We start from the raw sequence: 15,000 nt of genomic DNA, 5'->3' as shown, positions 1-15,000 counted from the left end.
CTCTTTCTCTCTCTGTTCCTCTTACTCTCTCTCTCTCTCTCTCTCTCTCTTTCTCTCTCTCTATGTATATCCCTTCCTAACTATTTGACTGTCTATGTTTCTGTCCGATGAAAACACCTAGGGATAGTCATTCACAGTTAATGGTCAATGAAAAAATGCAATAATTATTATTTTGCGCTCGGCTGCAAGAAATTGTTACAATGTTGGACAAATCCCTTGCAGTATTCGATCCTGTGCTTCACTTTCTGAATTAAAATTCTGGGTAGGTCAACTTGGGATTTCCGCTTCGTGTAGTCGGTGAAATAAAGAATCATTGAAATACTAACCCCACCTCTCACTTTCTCTCTTTCTCTCTCTCCCTTCTTTCTATCACTTTCTCTTTGTCTATCTATCTATCTATCAATATATCTCATGCTCTGTAAGCAGGATTCAGGGATCATTCACCGTATTACATTCATCCACGACCACTACCTCCAATCATTGATGAGGATCTGTCAGCGTATGGGTGCATGGTCTTAACAAGAATATACTCCTAAGTTAAAAACATTAATAATTTCGATTTTAAAATCCCGCCTAGTAGGTATCATCTTTTTAACGCTTCGATTCTGAGAGCAACAGAATCAGTCTCTTACTCAGACTCAAAAGCATTAAAGATTTTATTATTCCGATCATTTGTAAAATATTTAACTGAAGGTTTTTTTTTTACATGAACATGTTCTAATATCCTCTCCACATATAAAACAATTTGGGCAAGTATTATCAACCGCTTGGAAATAATTTACTTGTGCGAGTGTGCGTGTGTGTAGGTATGTGTGTATGTATGAGAACATTCGGGTGTCTAAAACATCAATTTTTATCTAATATTTCTATCTCTCCGCGTCAATTCATATTATCTTTTTTCCTTTCAATTCTTTCGAAATAATCACATAATTAAAGTTAATCTAACACATTTTTGTGCAGAAGCACAAAATGCCAAAACGGTTTTGTCTACAAAAATTTGAAGTCAAAATGATGTAGTTGACTATAAATTACTTTTTAAATAGCGTCTTCTAATTGGATAAAAGTTTTAAAATTGACAAAATACAGTTTCAGTAAGATTTCTCTATTTTTCTATGTAATTGAACACTAATTGAAGAAGTAGTTTAAATCAAGAAAGAAGACGTAATACACACGAAGTGCTTAGAGAAGATTATAAATACGTATCAAAAGATCTGGTTGGAAAACTGATCATGACAGAAAACGTATATAGCCAGCGCCTTTTCATGCACACATGCACGCAAAATAGGTAGTGCGAAAGAAAGGTATTCTTCATAACATTGAGTTCTACGAAAGTATGAAATGCTGTTATTGGAAGACCTGCTAGTATGCAATATGATTTTGATAATTATTGTAGTTGTCCAGGTTTTCGCAAGTAGAAGAGAACAGCCTCTGGACACCCTCACCATAGACACAGCAGATCTTCATGTGACACAGCTATTATATATATATATATAATATATATATATATATATATATATATATATATATATAGAGAGAGAGAGAGAGAGAGAGAGAGAGAGAGAGAGAGAGAAAGAGAAGGAGATAGAGCGGGCCTGCAGTGACTAGATGTTGAGCATGAAGAAAATTTCAAAGGAGAGAGTAGGAGAGAGGGGGTCAAGACGTACCCTAAAAAGCTCAACGGACTTCGACAGACCTTAATTGTTAACCAGTATATATTCATGATAAATGTATTTTGAATAGCATTATGTACTTGTCTATTTAGTGAAGTAACAGTTAACCTGCCGCTACCATATGTAAGTGCAAGACACTTTGAACGCGAAGTTTTTCGATCCAAATTATGAACGTATTGCCAGAGATGTTTTGACTCTTACTGTAAACTTCACAACCTAACAATTGCATATGTTATGGCTTTTCTAAGCTTTATGTTACCTATCTAAGTTAATAATATATGGAATTAGAAGTCAACTAAATGGCAACTGAAGTTCTTTGATATATTCAATGGCTATTAGTTTTTTGTATCAGTTACTCAATACATATTTGTCTCTTGTATGTCAACAGAAGTTAAATACGTTGCGTACTCAGCATATCCAAATGCGAAGACGAGGTATGAGTATGCGGTGAGAGGCCACTGATCGTCCAACCAAATTGACAAACACCAACGCAGTCACACTGATAGATCTCCTAATCATTAATGTTTACACTTCATTCACCATCACCTGGTGACTCTTCATGCCAGTCCTCTGGCCAACAAAAGTAATATCCAGATGATCATGATTCGTTAAACCAGGACATGATCTAATGGAGACATCACAATGTGAACAATAGGGATTTGGGAGAAGACTGTTGTCCAGTTATATATATATATATATATGTGTGGTGAGGGCGCGTGGCTTAGTGGTTAGGGCATTCGGCTCATGATCGTAAGGTTGTGAGTTCGATTCCCGGCGACGCGTTGTGTCCCTGAGCAAGACACTTTATTTCACGTTGCTCCAGTCCACTCAGCTGGCAAAAATGAGTTGTACTTGTATTTTCAAAGGGTCAGCCTTGTCACTCTCTGTGTCACGCTGATTTTCCCCGAGAACTACGTTAAGGGTACACGTGTCTGTGGAATGCTCAGCCATTTGCACGTTAATTTCACGAGCAAGCTGTTCCGTTGATCGTATCAGCTGGGACCCTCGTCGTCGTAACCGGCGGAGTCTTTTAAGATATATATATGTATATATATACATTGGGTTGGCAACTAAGTTAAGGCCGTTTTTTTTTTAATTTGGAATTTTTTAATTTTAGAATTTTTTTTTTCGAGATTTCTATTTTTGAATCATTTTGGAATCTATTTTGTTTTGTTTCTCTTTTCTAGTTAATTTTAGTTAATTTTTGTTTATTTTCAGATCATTAAAATGGAATGTCAAGTTAAGAAAAACGAGGATTTTCGACATCTCCTTCTTTTTGCTTTTAATCAAGGTTCTAAGGCCGCAAAAGCTGCTCACGATATTTGTGCTGTGTATGGAGAGGGTGTCATAGGTGAAAGAATCGCTCGTGATTGGTATGCCAAGTTCAAACATGGAAATTTTGACTTCAAAGACGCACCTCGTTCTGGCCGTCCAGTTGAGTTCGAGGAAGAGCGATTAAACCAACTTTTGCACGAAAATTATCTTCAAACGACAAGGGAACTGGCAGAGAAAATGGAATGCTCCCACACTGATATAGAGAAGCAACTTCACTCGATGGAAAATATTCAGAAGTATGCATGGGTTCCGCACGCTTTAAGTGACAGCAATGAAAATCAACGAGCCACAGTCTCCGCTGGTTTGCTTGCTGGCGACGAAAACTGGTGCCTATACATCAATATGAAGCAGTGTAAGGAATGGCTCAGCCCCGGTAAACAAGCGACACCGCACCTGAAGCAAGATCTTCATCCGCGTAAAACGATGTTGTGCGTATGCTGGGACTGGAAAGGGATTATCCGTTACGAATTGCTTGAACGGAACTAAACGGTCAACCCGGAACTCTATTTTCAACAGATGGAACGACTCAACACGGCTATTCAAGAGAAAAGACCAAATCGGCAGCATGGAGTTTTCTGCTGCACTTCCCAGCCATGCGTTTGAATGCCTTCCTTGGTCATTCAAACGCATGGCTGGGAAGTGCTGCCACACCCGTCGTATTCTCCTGATTTGGCACCAACGGATTTCCCTCTTTATCGATTTATTTCAAATGCTATGCGCGGAGTTTCGTTCAATACTGATGCAGAATTGAGAGCTTGGTCGAAACAATTTTTCGAGTCGAAATCGATTGATTTCTACCAACGAGGTCTTGAAAATCTTGTTGAACGTTGGGAAGAAGTTGTAAACAACAAGGGTGAATACATTATTGATTAATTAGTTGATATTTTTTTATGAAACCTTTAAAAAATTTATATTTTAAAAAACGGCGGGAATTTAATTGCCAACCCAATATATATATATATATCACGGAAGACACGTGATTGGTTGAAAGTTGGATGCAACATTTCCCTTTTCAGAATCTTTGGCACATAACAATGTCTTTCCCTTTGTTATCCAGCTGGATACTCTTCCTTCCTGCAAGCACTCATCAGGCTGTTTCGCTATCCTCTCATGGACCTTCTCAGCTTTTTCATCCTATAACTTTGGACCCCATCCGGTCCTGGACTCTTCAAATGTGAGAATTTTATTAACTGTTTTTTTTTTAATATTATTTCTGTACTATTTTCATATGCCTTCGTGGCCTTCTATATTTCTTAACGTATCTTAGATTCTATGCAGCCACTCGGTTCATCATTATGCGCTAATGCTCTTCAGGTTGGTCTCCGATCCCTTTCCAGAATGCCTTGCTTTCCTCTGCATCTGGTTTCATTGTTACGTGTATTTGCCCATCTAGTTTCTGAAATAATTTTTGTTTCCTGATTTGCTTCAAACAATATGTTTTACCTGAATTGTTTTGTTCTATTTTGATAATTTTCCAGTTTTGCTTTGATTGTTACTACTCTTAGTTTCAATTCTTCCAATATCACATCATAGCCTTCATCTCTTATTCTATATCTTCTCTCTAGAATTAAAGGGTAAAGACCTCCTTCGGTCATGAATGACCATGGGATTGCACCTAGAAAATTACCCTCCTAGACACAAGTCCGGGCAAGGTTGTTTATGGAAGACCAGCAGTCGCCCATGCATACCGGCCTCCCCTCTCCACGCCACCAGTGTTTTATTCAAGGGAAAGACAAAGGTCGATACAGCTTGGCACCAGTGACGTCGCAACTCATTTCTACAGCTGAGTGAACAGGAGCAACGTGAAATAAAGTGCCTTGCTCAAGAACACAACACGCAGCCCGGTCCGGGATTCGAGCTCACAACTTCACGATCGTAAGCTCGACGCTCTAACCACTGAGCCATGCGCTTATGCTTTCGTTCTGCAATTCCTCTCTACTCAATCTTTCAACTTCATTCTAAATGTCTTTTTAACTTCGTCACAAACTCGTCTACGCCAGTATGGTTCGTTACGTTCTGTTTGTTCTCTTGTCTTGTATCCATCTCTGTCTTCAGTAACCATAGCTGCAGCCAAAATAAACTTGTTAGTTTCAGTTATATTTCTCGTCCGGAATAGCCCAAGGACCGAACCTATCTTTTCGGTTTCAACTTCGAGCTTGCGTCGATCAATATACCTCAGATTGGTGGGGTTTTTGAACTTGATCTTCTTTAATATATCGGTACACCATCCTCATTATGTCTTGTTGGTCATCATCGTATTCTTGTGATAAAACTCTTTCGATTACTTCTGCTTTATTTGCTGAGAATCTATTTACATTTACACTTTGTTCTACGTCTTCACTGTCGCCATTCATTTCTCTGACCTCGCTTGGTTCGTTATCTGTTGCTCAAGTACTATTTTTATTTTCTACTTTCATTTTATCTCTTCGATTTCCATGCCTATCAATCGCCTATCAATTATTATTATTATTATTATTATTATTATTATTATTATTATTATTATTATTATTATTATTATTATTACTATTATTATTATTATTATTATTATTATTATTATTATTATTATTATTATTATTGTTATTGTTATTGTTATTGTTAATGTTATTGTTATTGTTATTGCTATTATTATTATTATTATTATTATTGTTATTGTTATTGTTATTGTTATTGTTAATGTTATTGTTATTGTTATTGCTATTATTATTATTATTATTATTATTATTATTATTATTGTTATTGTTATTGTTAATGTTATTGTTATTGTTATTGCTATTATTATTATTATTATTATTATTATTATTATTATTATTATTATTATTATTATTATTATTATATACATATATATATATATATTATATATATATATATATATATATATATATATATATATATAATATATATATATAAGTGGCGTGGAGTTGAGAGATGCAAGTCATGCACTGTATGCCAAACCGAGCGCTTGATCCTAAAAGGCGCCGGCAGGTAACCGTTTATCTGGACTGTGATTTTGATGCCGTCATAAATAGAAGTATACAACCACGAAGGTCTGGGCCTAGCCCAGCCGCCTCGAGGACCGCCGCCAGATACTGGTGGTCTACCTAATCAAAAGCTTTACTCTGGTCTAAATGGACTAGTGCCCCTCCTTTGTCGGATAACTTACCCACCCTCTCTAAGGTGTAGCGCAGGAGATGGAAATTGTTCTGGATGGTCTGCACCCTTCCAACAAGTTTCTCCGCAACTCGCGCCAACCTTTCAGCTCGCACCCTGGCCAAAATCTTTATCTCTACATTAAGTAGAGTTATGGGCCTAAAATTACTAATATGGTTCCCCTTGCTCGAGTCTTTTCTTATCAACATCACCACTTCCTGACTCACAGAGCTGGGAATCCTGCCAGTTTGTGTAGACGCTGGCCCGCAATTGTCCGAACATGTCCGGCATGCTACAATAAAATTCATAGGGCAGCGACAAACATATTTCAACTCACCTAATTCTGCACATAGAATATTCTAGTTTTTAATGAAACGTATAAAGGCTGCTTCCCACATATATGTGTTTGTATGTATGTATGGATGTATGTTTATGAAGGTATGTATATATATGTGTGTTTGAGTTTTTGTGCATACATGCTTGTATAAATATGTGTGCATGTATGTAGGTGTCTTTGTGCGTGTCCATATAGGCTATGTATGTATGCATATCTATATGTATATGGATAAGTTTGAATATACCTACGTATTTCTTTGTCTATGTATTAATACTTGCATTGTATATCTGTATATATTGTGAGAGATTGTGTGCTTAGAAAATTCTTTAAAAATTTACTGTTTTCTTGTAAGATCGAAGGTCAACTGGTACATTCTCCAATCATCAAAAACAGTAAGATCTGTATTATTTCTACTTCATTTCATCAGTTTGTTCGTTGATCAGCTTCAAAAATCTGCTGTTTATTCTTTTTCCCTCTTTGGAAATGATAATAGTTAACTGATTAAAATATTTCATTAATAGATTACATAGACACTGCAGACTTCATGGAATATAAAAATATGGCGCATATGAAGAAATTGAAGAAGTATTATCATATGATATTACAGAATCAGGAAAGAAAGTCTAACAATGATAAAACGAAGCAGGATGTATCACCGTTTTGAATATTTTCACATTAAAAACTTTTTTAACTCTAAGGAACCATTTTCAAAAGTTTCCATTGGAAATCAATTGAAAATTACCATCACAAGAAAATAATTGAATATTTTGAAATTGATCCACAAATTGTTACTGGTGTTAGATTGAATATTTTTTAGTTAGGCATTAATCTCTGACTAGGAGACTTGATGTTCAACGGTAGCTATTTGAAAAAAAATCATTTGATAATCAAAATATAGCAATGTAAAAACATTTAGAATATCCTATTCTTAGGTATTGTATATATGTATATATCTGTTTTTCCTTCCTTGTTTTCGTATACATTCGAAGCTTTTTTCCAAGGAATCTAATGCTCTTAGCTTAGTCTTTCCTTGGGGCTGGCCAGATTGGAGCAATCTCAAGAGTAATCAGCCGAAATTGCGAGGATGATCCGGTTCTTAACTGAAGATAAAAAGCTTCGAATGACCCGTCTTTGTTTTTTTTGTATCTTTTATCTGGATGTTTTGTTGTCCCTTTTGTATCACCTAGTTGTCTGATGTCTTGCGTTCTTGTCGCATCTTGTATTATAAATATATATTGTATTATAAATGAGGGTGAAAAATTTGATATTAATTTAATAATACCATAAATTTAACACCAAGTGGCTTAGCACATAAAAACCAAGGAAAAATACAAATTTATACATAAATATTAGAGAGTGACCACTATGTGGTTCACTCTAGTGCTAAAAATAGCTCCGCTAATGGTATAGCCACTAAAAGTTGTTTCCAAGAAGAAATACCACTACAATTAACGTAAGGTAAGTGAAACACAACGAAAAAATAGATTAACCCTGAACAAGTGTTTCATTATTAATGTAATATGCAATTTTACTTACACAACATCCATAAATCTTCAGCAGAGGTTTGTCTTAAATATATATATTTGTCTTATATATATATATATATAACTGGCACTCTCTCTCTCTCTCTCTCTCTCTCTCTATATATATATATATATATATATATATTATATATATATATATATATATATCTATATATATATATATATAATATATATATATATATTATATATATATATATATATTATATATATATATATATATATATATAATATATATATATATATATATATATATATATAACTGGCACTCTATCGGTACGACGACAAGGGTTCCAGTTGATCCGATCAATGGATCAGCCGGCTCCTGAAATTTACGTAGATGTGCCTGAGCTATCCATAGACACGTGTACAGTTAACGTAGTTCTCAAGGAGAGTCAGCGAGTCAAAGAGTGTGACAAAGCTGGCATTTTGAAATACAAATACTACTCATTTTTGCCAGCTGAGTGACCTGCACAACGTGAAATAGAGCGTTTTGGTCAATGATACAAGGTGATACCGAGAATTGAACTCATGACCCTGCGATCGTGAGGCCGAATACCCCAACCGCTAAGCAACATGGCTTCACTATACATACATATATATATATATATATATATATATATACAAGATCAATACTATGCACGATCACTCCTAAAACATCCAACAATTGTTTCAATTGCATTAACATATACATTCACACACGTACACAAATAAACACACATACATATATCTATCTACCTATCTATATATATATATGTATATATGTGTATATATGTATATATATATATGTATGTATCTATGTATATATATATGTATATATATGTATATATGTATATATGTATATATATATTATATATATATATGTGTGTGTGTGTATATATATATGTATGTATGTATATATGTATATATATATATGTGTGTATATATATATATATGTGTATATATATATATATGTATATATATATGTATGTATGTATATATGTATATATATATATAATACATACACACACACACACACACACACACATATATATATATATATATAATATATATATATATTATATATATATATATATATATATATATATATATATATATATATATATATATAAGGCGAGTTGGCAGGAACGTTAGCGCACCGGGCGAAATATTTAGCGGTATTTCGCCTGTCGTTACGTTCTGAGTTCAAATTCCTCCGAGGTCGACTTTGCCTTTCATCCTTTCGGGGTCGATAAATAAATACCAGTTTCGCACTGGGGTCGATGTAATCGACTTAATCCCTTTGTCTGTCCTTGTTTGTCCCCTCTGTGTTTAGCCCCTTGTGGGTAGTAAAGAAATATATATATATATATATATATATATATATATATATATATTAGAAACAATGATGTATACTAGACTAAGCTTTTGAACAATAAAAATGTTTATAGAACTGCTGATAGCAGATTGAAAGCGCAATCGAACTGCAAAGACAAAAATTTAAGGGGGGGGGGTTACAAAGAAATCCACGAACAGGACTCACCTTCCTATAAATGTATTTTCTAAAGTACAAAAATCTTTTACGTGGGTCGTGAAATAGCAGTTTCAAATTGAAGTGGCCATCATAGTTTAAAGCGCTGTCTTTGTACACGTTACATTCCAAGAATATTCTCTGAATAAAGAGGAGCCAAACCAAAGAACGGAGTTTGGCAGGATATACAGAGGATACATATTTTCCATCACAGATTATTTGGAGAGATGAAGCTTCATTAAAATAAAATGGCTCTATTAAACACCAGCTTTGCATCTACTAGCGCCCTGAAAGTCTGCATATTATAGTATGGTAATCATCAAAAGCTTACCTTCAAAAGGATTAAGTGAAACATTCTGATTTGATGGTACCTCTGATAGGTCCCATTCACTTGAACTTGCTGCGATAATCTATCATGATAAGCATTCAACTTTGAAGATGTGCAATTTTATTTTCAGCAGGATGGGGCACACCATAGAATCCTAGTAACGTAAGACCATACCTTAGTGAGATTTCGCGTAACAGGTGGATTAGTTGAAGAGGTTCCGTGTTCACCGGACCTCACCTACATTTTTTGTGACACTATTGCTTCGCGTTTTCAGCAGTGCCTTGATCAGAACGATCATCAGTTTGAAAACAGACATCCATGAAATAATTAAATTCTGTTTCTCAATTCTATCAAATTTTGAAAATGAAATGTATTATTTTAACAAACACTGAGTCTTTGACCATTCATTATGTATCTACAATTTGGTGAGGAAAACCCAATTTTTTTTTATCTAGTTTCAGCTCACAAGCTGTGGCCATTCTGGAGCACCGCCATTTGGTGTTGCTACATGATTTTACTTCACAAATGCTTTTTAGCAACTGCCATTTGGTGCATGAGAGAGTTCGATGCAGCTGCCCTCATCTGCACCTCCTGCCGTGAAGTTGGTTCATCTGGGACACCTGACAAGAAGAGATCCAGTTTTATTTTAAAGACATCTGCGTCCACCCCATGCAGGTCTCTCAGGTTCTTCGGGAGGATATTGAAGAGCTGTGGGCCTCGGAAGCCCAGGCTATCACAGTATCTTGTCCTACATCTTGATGGCAAATTTGGAGTCCTTGGCACTATGCAGTGGCGCCCAGTTCTGACATTTGTGTAACTCTCGATGCCAAAGTTTGGGACAGGTCCTTCTAGGATCTTCCAGATGTATATTATGGCATATCTTTCTCGCCTACGCTCTAAGGAATAGAGTCTTTTCAGCATTGAACTGCATGCTATTCTTTTCAGCCCACTTGTATATTTTGTCCAGCTCACATTGCAGGTGCTTAGTGTCTTCAGGCTTCTGTATTGCCTGTGAAACATTTGTATTGTCTGCATAACTTGTGATCGTAGCTCCCTGCGTGGCTGAGGGCATGTCTGAGAGGGCCATTATGAACAGTAGTGGTCCCAAAACACTGCCTTGCGGAACACCGCACACTATTTGCGTGTTAATAGAAGTGGCTACGACCACCTGACTTCTATCCTTCAGAAAGTCATGAAACCATTCTCCCAATTTTCCAACTATGCCAAGATCACGCAGTTTGTGACATATCATTCCATGATCGATTTTATCAAAGGCCTTTGCAAAGTCGAGATATATCACTTCCACATTTGAGTGGTTGAGCAGTCGTTTCAGCACCCAGTCATAGTGTTGTAGGAGCTGAGTTAAGCAGCTTCTTCCAGGTCGGAAACCATGTTGGGTGTCAGGCAGCAAGTCATTTTCTTCAAGGAAGGTGATTAGTTTCCTTCTGACTATTCGTTTCATGACCTTGCTGATGTGTGAGGTCAGAGAGATAGGTCTGTAGTTCTTGGCCTCCGCTCTGCTACCTCCTTTATGAATAGGGCATATTTTACCTTCCTTCAGTTTTCTTGGAAGTTTGCCAGTGGCAAGGAAGCTCTGAAAGAGGAACTGCAGTGGTCTTGCAAGGACTCTCTTACATACTTTTAGAAGGATTGCTGGGAATCCATCGGGGCCAGTAGCTGAGTTTGTTTTCATTTCATCAATAGCCTTTTACATCGTCTTCCTTTATATTGATGTAATCAATAATCGCTGTCTCTGATTTTATATCAGTTGGATTGCCAGCAGACACCTTTCAGGTAGAATTTACACATTCGTGTGCGCTGTCTGTTTCTATCCTTTTTGGTACATGGATAGTCAGGTTTGCTTCTATCCTTGGCTGTTTCATCTTTTGGTTTTGTTTGAGTTTTAGTTTTTCCTTCTTTGGCTGTTTCATCTTTGTGTTTTCTTTTAGTTTTTCCTCCTTTTATTTCTTTTTGGCTCTTTCATCTCCATGGTTTTGGCTTTTGGTGCTGGTAGGAGCACTTGCACTTTGGTTTACTTCCCGGGCAGGTTTCTCACTTGAATTATCTTCTTTGATGTTGTTCTAGGTGTCTACCAATGGGGGTGACATCTTTCATCAGCACCTGTGCCTCCATCCTTGCCATCTTTACTTTGTTCGTTGTCAAAGATGGCATCAAGCGTGCCAATGTGAGACCTTATGAGTGCATAGGAGCGTATAAACTCCTGCTTTTTTTCGCTCTATCTGTGCTATTGTCCTTTTATATCCACTGCTCTTCAGCGCAGCCGTAATTATGCTGTTCGGATTATCTCCGTTGGCGCATTACCAGGCCTCAGGAACAACGCCAATTCGTTACTTCTCCAGATTCTGGACATTTTTGGATATTTTATTTATTTATCCATCTAATTATATTTAAAATTTAATAGTGCGATAGAGGGTAGAGAAGAAATAGAGAAAGAAAGTGTCTATGTATTTAGAGATATTGAGAGCTGAGAGAAGATAAGAAGAGAGTAAGAGAAGAAAGTTTGCGTCTATATATTTAAAAAATTGAGAGGCTGAGAGGGAAAAGATGGTGTGACAGAGAGAAGTGGAGAAGTGAAGGAAAGAAGTGAAGAGACAGAGAGAGAAAAAATGAAAGAGAGGAGGTTATGCAAAGGATTGAGCAGCTGAGAGAAGATAAGGAGAGAGTGAGAGAGAGTCTATATATTTAGGAAGATTGAGAGGCTGAGAGAAGAAAGATGGTGTGACAGAGAAAGATATGAAAGCGAGGAAGTGACGCAAAAGATTGAGCGGCTGAGAGAAAATAAGAAGAAAGTGTGAGTCTATAAATTTAGAAAGATTGAGCGACTGAGAGAAGAAAGGTTGTGTGATAGAGAGAAGTAAAGAGACAGAGAGCGAAAGAAAAGAAAGAGAGGAGGTTACGAAGCTGAAACAGAAAATGAAAGATTATTAACAGGATGTAAATTATAAATATATACCTGTCCGTAGCTACAAACGTTTTCCTCTAAACTAAACTAATTGCGACTATACTTATAATGTTCGCGTCTATATATTTAGGGAGATTGAGGGACTGAGTAAATATATATATATATATATGTGTGTGTGTGTGTGTGTGTGTGTGTGTGTGTGTATGTGTGTGTGTGTGTGTGTGTGTGTGTGCGTGTGTGAGTGTGTGTGTGTGAGTGTGTGTGTGTGTGTGTGTAAATAAAGCAACAAATAAATATATGCCTACCTAAAATTGAATAATTTTAAAGAGATGTAACGGAGCTGAAACAGAAACTGAAAGATTATTAAAGAATGTAAACAGAGAATAGGTCCTTAGATTGAATTACGGTAAAATAAATAAATGAAAAGCGGTACTAATCTTATAAGAGGTAGAAGTTCCAAAATCTTCTCCCTATACGAAGAGGTTTTCTTTCGAAAAAGAAAAGAAAAACGGTTCTTTTTGTTTGTCAGAGTCGATTGGAAATAAACTTAAAAGATGTCACCACGTACTCTTTTCGACGGGAAATCTGGCGTGCGTAATTAACTTTAGTGTATTAATTTGGCTTGAAGTGAAATATATATATATAATATATATATATATGTATGTATGTATGTATGTATGTATGTATGTATGTATGTATGTATGTATGTGCGAGCGTCTGTGTGCATATGTGTGAGTATAAAACTTCCAGATATATATGCAATTTAGGAGAGATACAGACAGAAAGGTCGATAAGCAATCCTGGAAGCAAAGATATATCTGCATCAAAAGAACCTAAAGTATTTCAGAGAAAATTATCAACAAATCAACAGCAACGAAAACGAAAACTGGTAAAAGAATTAATAAAAATCAGGAATAAGAATGAAAATCCACTTCCTAGAACAATACATTCAGATAAAATATTACTTCATAACTGTGTTACTGGATTTGTATGTATATTGTGATCAGAAGAGATTTTATATCACTTATCCCTCTCTGACTCTCTTCAATGTTTTATCTTAATTCTTTCTCTCTTTCTTTAACTGTCTCAATCTTATTTTCATCACTTTGTTTCTTTTCACTTGAAGAGTGTGTGAGAATGAGAGTAAGAGAAAGAGAGAGAAGGGGAGAAAAAATATTTCCTGAGAGTTCACTTTCGTGGCCATATTTATTTCGGATTAGTATGTTCTCAATATATATATATATATATATATATATATATATATATATATATATATATATATATGTATGTATGTATGTATGTATGTATGGATTATGTATGGATGTGGATGGATGGATGGATGGATGTATGTATGTATGATGTATGTACACATATATATATATATATATAATATACATAAAAATATGTATATATACATATGCATAATATATATATATATATATATATATATATATATATATATATATATTATAGCATAGTGGTTATACTCGGTATATATTTGATCTACTGTATATTCTCTGTCTTTATTAGTTTGTATATTGTTTATCAGAATATATATTCTGTCTTGATGCTTGTAATTTGGTGTTGTTTCATAAGAAACAAAAGGTATATATTTGATACTAAATTCTATATCTATATATATCGACGGTTAACTTGTATATCGGATATTTTCTTTTTGTTTTATCGACTCAGCCGACAGACAGCTTTTACATCAATGACTTCACGGAAGACAAAAAAAATATAACCTATTTTTGATATCCAGCGTAAAGATACGTAAACAGCCAACGAAGGAAAAAAGAGTAAATATTTTATGTCTGTTGAACTGAGATTATTGATTATTTAGTGTTTGTTTGTTACATGGTAATAATTTACCTCACGAGACAAAAATAAAAATGGGAGTAGATCACACAATATATTGTAATCGAAAAAAATAATGTGTTGCGCTGTCTGTAAATACGTAGAGGGTGGCAAAAATAATAGAGTAGTCATTATTCTGAGACACCAAGGAGGAGACTATTTTTGGGTCTCGCTAGGCTCTTACAATTTTAAACTTTGTATCAGTAAGTTTTTATTCTTTGTATTTTCTTTCTATAACTATATTTCATTTAATGTAAAACAAATATTTGAACACGTATACGTCATTTGAACAAAAATATTTTACTTTTAATGCTCATAGACATGAGAGGAAATCCTTGGAAAAGCGGTAAGA

At 35.2% G+C, this 15,000-nt stretch overlaps 1 protein-coding gene across 14 annotated transcripts in view; it reads left to right on the top strand.

Moving 5' to 3' along the window:
• LOC115220511 (thyrotropin-releasing hormone receptor-like) overlaps window positions 1-15,000 on the top strand; it is a 165,810-nt gene that overhangs the window by 142,652 nt on the left and 8,158 nt on the right. Inside the window, exons 1-2 of one of the 14 annotated variants that reach the window (XM_036509922.1) lie at window positions 3,098-3,104; window positions 12,505-12,509. The exons of 12 other annotated variants lie outside the window; for them this stretch is intronic. The gene's annotated coding sequence lies outside the window, so the exon portion shown is untranslated. Of the gene's footprint in view, window positions 1-1,159; window positions 1,363-3,097; window positions 3,105-12,504; window positions 12,510-15,000 lie in introns of those variants that run through there. One more of the 14 variants, XM_029790649.2, reaches the window with a different exon arrangement.

Source organism: Octopus sinensis, linkage group LG16 (genome assembly GCF_006345805.1).
Source record: "Octopus sinensis linkage group LG16, ASM634580v1, whole genome shotgun sequence".
Lineage (NCBI taxonomy): Eukaryota > Metazoa > Mollusca > Cephalopoda > Octopoda > Octopodidae > Octopus > Octopus sinensis.
This window is presented reverse-complemented; position numbering and strand designations above follow the sequence as displayed.